We start from the raw sequence: 6,000 nt of genomic DNA on the forward strand, positions 1-6,000 counted from the left end.
ACTACACATTCACAGAATTGTAATTTACTTACAGTTGCAAGGCAAACTAAACATGAATTGTTTATCAGTATAGGAACAGCAGTGGTTGTGTTGGGATGACACAGGTGTCCCTCGGTGCCTTTGAAATCTTAAAAAAGTCTTAAGTTACAATTTTTGAAGAAGTGTTAATTTTCAAAGGTCAAAACTTGAAATGTGTGCTTATAGAATTGAGATTAGATATGTAGATAGCTTCAAGTCCATGCATGCATGGACTTATATAATCAGCTATCAATTGTCTATGTTTTGTGTAGATTTACTATTAACTTTTTTTACTCAAAATGTAAAAAGCCTCTATTTTCTACTTGTACAAGTAATCAACATTTTCTAGTATATTATTCAAGGGTATTTTCTCTTAATTGTGTGATTAAAATTACTTTTTATATAAATGAGGTAATTCTACTCCTACTATTTTGTACTCTGCACTTTTCAATTAACAATCCATCATGAATGTCTAAGTAAATGTGATTGCTCATTCTTTATAATGTTCCTTTAATGTTTGCATGGTATTCCAAGGGGTGGTTATAGCATAATAATTTTACCAGTCAGTGCTATGCTGTTATACATTTGGGATTTTTGCAGTATTTTGCTATTATACACATTGCTTTAGAGAATATTCTTGGACATTCATCCTTGCATACTTAACCCATTATTTTCCTAGAAGATACTGAATAAATTCAATTCATAAGTGTATTTCTGTGTCAAATTGTCTGTGTGTATATATATATATACACACACTTTATATATATATATATGTATATATATATAATTTATTTATTTATTTAGGTTTTTGGTATTTATAGTTAAATTGCCTTCCAGGATGGTTGCACTAAATTAAATCTCTGTCAAATATATACATTTTTGAGATTGCTTATTTCATTAAACCAGAGTTCCTTATTTTTCATTTAGGGCATGTTCGGGCACTTGTCAAAATTTATAAATGTTTGTATGGCCTGACTCCAAATCCATGCTTTTACCATGCTCTAATCTTTTAAAAAAATATTTTTATATTTTTAAAAAAGTTTTTATGTTAATCACTTGCTACTCATCATGACAAAGATACTCTGTAATCCCCCATCACATATTTCACCCATCCCTCCGCCCACCGCCCCTCTGAGGTGACCATTAGTTTGTTCTCTATAGTTAAGAGTCTGTTTCTTGGTTTGTGTGTGTTTCTCCTTTTTTTTCCCTTTGCTCCTTTGCTTTGTTTAAGTTACACATATGAGTGAAATCATATGGTATTTGTCTTTCTCTGACTGATTTCACTTAGCATTATACTCTCTAGCTCCATTCACGTAGTTGTAAATGGCGAGATTTCATTCTTTTTTTTTTTTTAAAGATTTATTATTTATTTGACAGAGAGAGAGATAGCGAGAGCAGCAACACAAGCAGGGGGAGTGGGAGAGGGAGAAGCAGGCTTCCTGCCGAGCAGGGAGCCCGATGTGGGACTCGATCCCGGGACCCCGGGATCATGACCTGAGCCGAAGGCAGACGCTTAACGACTGAGCCACCCAGCGCCCCGAGATTTCATTCTTTTTTATGGCCGAATAATATTCCATTGTATGTATATACCACATTTTCTTTTTTCTTTTTTTTTAAAGATTTTTTTAAATTTATTTATTTGACGAGAGATAGCACAAGTAGGCAGAGCGGCAGGCAGAGGGAGAGGGAGAAGCAGGCTCTCTGCTGAGCCGGGAGCCCGATGCGGGGCTTAATCCCAGGAGCCTAGGATCATGACCTGAGCCAAAGGCAGACGCTTAACGACTGAGCCACCCAGGCGCCCCCTATACCACATTTTCTTTACCCATTTGTTGATCAGTGGACAGTTGGGCTGCTTCCATAATTTGGCTATTTTAAATAATGCTGCTATAAACTTTGGGGTGTATGTATCCCTTTGAATTAGGGTTTTTGTATTCTTTGGGTAAATACTCAGTAGTGCCATTGCTGGATTATAGGGTAGTTCTATTTTTAACTTTTTTAAAAAATTTTTTATTGTTATGTTAATCACCATACATTACATCATTAGTTTTTGATGCAGTGTTCCATGATTCATTGTTTGTGTATAACACCCAGTGCTCCATGCAGACCATGCCCTCTTTAATACCCATCACCAGGGTAACCCATCCTCCCACCCCCCTATTTTTAACTTTTTAAGGAACCTCCACACTTCTCCAGAGTAGCAAAAATAAACTATTGGGACTGCATCAATATAAAAAGCTTCTGCACAGTGAAGGAAACAATCAACAAAACTAAAAGGCAACCTATGGACTGGGAGAAGATATTTGTAAATGACCTATCTGATAAAGGGTTAGTATCCAAAATCGTAAAGAACTTTTCAAACTCAACACCCAAAAACCAAATAATCCAGTTAAGAAATGAGCAGAAGACATGAAGAGGCATTTTTTCAAAGAAGACATCCAGATGTCTAATAGACATGAAAAGATGCTCAACATCACTCATCATCAGGGAAATACAAATCAAAACCACGATGAGATATTACCTCATACTTGTCAGAATGGCTTAAATGAACAACACAAGAAACAACAGGTGTTGGTGAGGATGCAGAGAAAGTGGGAATGTGAACTGGTGCAGCCACTCTGGAGAACAGTATGGAGGTTCCTCAGAAGTTAAAAATAGAACTACTCTATGATCCAGTAATTGCACTACTAGGTATTCACCCAAAGGATACCAACATACAGATTCAAAGGGGTACCATGTACCCCAATGTTTATAGCAGCATTATCAACAATAGCCAAACAATGGGGAGAGCCCAGATGTCCATAGACAGATGAATGGATAAAGAGGTAGTGTGTGTACACACACACACAGGAATATTACTCTGCCATCAAAAATTAAAATCTTGCCATTTGAAACAATGTGGATGGAGTTAGAGTGTGTTATCCTAAGTGAAATAAATCAGAGAAAGACAAATACCGTTTGATCTCACTCATATGTAGAATTTAAGAAAGGAAACAGATGAACATATGGAAAGGGGAAGAAGAAGAAAAGGAGAGAGAGAAACAAACTATGAGGGACTCTTAATGATAGAGAACAAACTGAGGGGTGATGGAGAGAGGTGGGTAGGGGATGGGCTAGATGGGTGATGGGTATTAAGGAGGGCACTTGTGGTAAGAAGCACTGGGTGTTGTATGTAAGTGATGAATCACTGAATTATACTCCTGAAACCAATATTGCACTGTATGTTAACTAACTAAAATTTAACTAAAATAATTCTAAAAATAAATGTTTATGTTCTCATGGCAATGAATTAAATAAATAAATGCATGTATGTATGTATGTTTGGTAGAATTTGCCGTGAGGCTATCTGGTCTGGACTTTTGTTTGTTGGGAGTTTAATGATTACTGATTCAATTTCATTGCTGGTAATTGGTCTGTTCAAATTTTTATTTCTTCCTGTTTCAGTTTTGGTTGGTAATGTAGGTAATATGTTTCTAACAATTTATCCATTTCTTCTTGGTTGTCCAATTTCTTAGTATGTAGTATTTCATAATATTCTCTTATAATTGTATTTCTCGGGTGTTTGTTATTTTCTCTCATTTGTGATTTTATTTATTTGGGTCCTTTTTCTTTTTTTCTTTATATGTCTGGGTAGAGGTTTATCCATTTTATTGATTTTTTTCCATGAAACAGCTCCTGGTTTCATTGATCTGTTCTGTTGTTTTTTTTTTTAGTTTCTACTTCATCTATTTCTGCTTTAATCTTTATTATTTGTTTACGTCTGCTGGTTTTAGGTTTTCTTTGTTTTGGTCTTTTCCTAGCTTCTTTAGGTATAGGGTTAGGTTGGTTATTTGAGATTTTTTTCTTGCTTCTTGAGGTACGCCTGTATTGCTGTAAACTTCCTTCTTAGAAGCACTTTTGCTGCATCCCAGATGTTTTGAGTCATTGTGTTTTATTTTCCTGTGTTTCCACGTACTTTTTAATTTCTTCTTTTATTTACTGGTTGACCCATTCATTGTTTGGTAGCATGTTATTTAACCTCCATGTATTTGTGGTCTTTCCAGATTTTTTCTTGTGTTTGACTTCATAGTGTTGTGGTCAGAAAAGATGCATGGTATGACTTCTATCTTTTAAAATTCGTTGGGGCTTTTTTTATAGCCTAATATGTGATCTGTTCTGGAGGATGTTCCATATGCACTTGAAAGGAATGTGTATTCTGCTGTTTTAGGATTGAATGTTCTGAATATATCTGTTAAATCCCCCTGGTCCAGTGTGTCATTAAAAGCTGTTGTTTCTTTGTTGATTTTCTGTTTAGATTGATGTAAGTGGGGTGTTAAAGTCCCCTACTGTTATTGTATTACTATTGATAAGTTCCTTTATGTTAGTTATTAACTGTTTCATGTATTTGGGTGCTCCCCTGTTGGGTGCATAAATATTTATAATTGTTATATCTTCTTGTTGGATTGTTCTCTTTATTATTATATAGTGTCCTTCTTTGTCTCTTGTTATAGTCTTCAATTTAAAGTCTGTTTTGTCTGATATAAGTATTGCTACTCTGGCTTTCTTTTGACATCCACTTGCATGATAAATGTTTCTGCATCCTCTCACTTTAAATCTGCAGCTGTCTTTTGGTCTGAAGTAAGTCTCCTGTAAGTAATCGATAGATAGGTCTTTTTTTTTTTTTTTTATTAATCCATTCTGTCATCCTGTGTCTTTTGATTGGAGTGTTTAGTCCATTTATTCAAAGTAATTATTGATAGAAATGTATTTATTGCCTTTTTATTACTGGTATTGTGCTTATCTGAAGATTTTCTCTGATCCTTGCTTATCTTCCTTTCTTTCATGGATTGCTTGTTTTATTTAGTGATACATTTGGATTTCTTTCTCTTTATTCCTTGTGGATTAATAGTTTTTGATTTTTGGTTACCATTAGGTTTGTATATAACATCTTGTGCATATAGCAGTCTGTATTACGTTGAAGGTCATTTAAGTTTGAACCCATTCTTTCCTCCTTTTCTCCTCATGTTTAGGTGTATGGTATCATATATTACATCCTTTTATATTGTGAGTTCCTTGCCTGGCTTTTTACATAAATATTAATTTTTACTACTTTTGTGTTTCCTACCTTCATGCTGCCGTTTTTTTGTCTTTCCTTTCCACTCAGAGTCCCCTTTAATATTTCTTGCAGGGCTGGTTTAGTGGTCATGAATTCCTTTAGTTTCAGTTTGTCTGGGAAATTCTTTTATCTCTCTATTGTGATTGATAGATAGCCTTGCTGTATAGAGTATTCTTGGCTGCAGGTTTTTCCCATTCATCACTCTAAATATATTATGCCGCTCCTTTCTGACATGGAAATTTTCTGTTGAAAAATCCATTGACAGCTTTATGGGGTTTCCTTTGTATGTAACTGCCTTCTTTTGTCTTGTTGCATTTAATAATTTTCTTTCTCAGTGTATTTTGCCAGTTTAATTAAAATATGTCTTGTGGGTCTGCTTTGTTTATTTTGATGAGGGTTCTCTATGCCTCCTGAATCTGGATATCTATTTCTTTGCCCAGATTAGGGAAGTTTTCAGCTATTTTTTCTTTTTATCTTTTTTTTTTTATTATGTTATGTTAATCACCATACATTACATCATTAGTTTTTGATGTAGTGTTCCATGATTCATTGTTTGCGTATAACACCCAGTGCTATATTCAGTACGTGCCCTCTTTAATACCCATCACCAGGCTAATCCATTCCCTGACCCCCTTCCCCTCTAGAACCCTCAGTTTGTTTCTCAGAGTCCATAGTCTCTCATGGCTTCTCACCCCCTCCGATTTCCCCCCCTTTTATCCCTTCCTCCTATCTTCTTCTTTTTTTTTTTTTAAACATATAATGTATTATTTGTTTCAGAGGTACAGGTCTGTGATTCAACAGTCTTACACAATTCACAGCGCTCACCATAGCACATACCCTCCCCAATGTCTATCACCCAGCCACCCCATCCCTCCCACCCCCCACCACTC

At 35.3% G+C, this 6,000-nt stretch overlaps 1 protein-coding gene across 2 annotated transcripts in view; it reads left to right on the forward strand.

The window, feature by feature from the left end:
• Positions 1 to 6,000, forward strand: part of FAF1 (Fas associated factor 1) — a 514,999-nt gene that overhangs the window by 78,309 nt on the left and 430,690 nt on the right. The gene's annotated exons all lie outside the window — the stretch shown is intronic.

This window comes from Phoca vitulina, unplaced genomic scaffold, assembly GCF_004348235.1.
Source record: "Phoca vitulina isolate PV1807 unplaced genomic scaffold, GSC_HSeal_1.0 scaffold2, whole genome shotgun sequence".
In the NCBI taxonomy this organism is placed as follows: domain Eukaryota; kingdom Metazoa; phylum Chordata; class Mammalia; order Carnivora; family Phocidae; genus Phoca; species Phoca vitulina.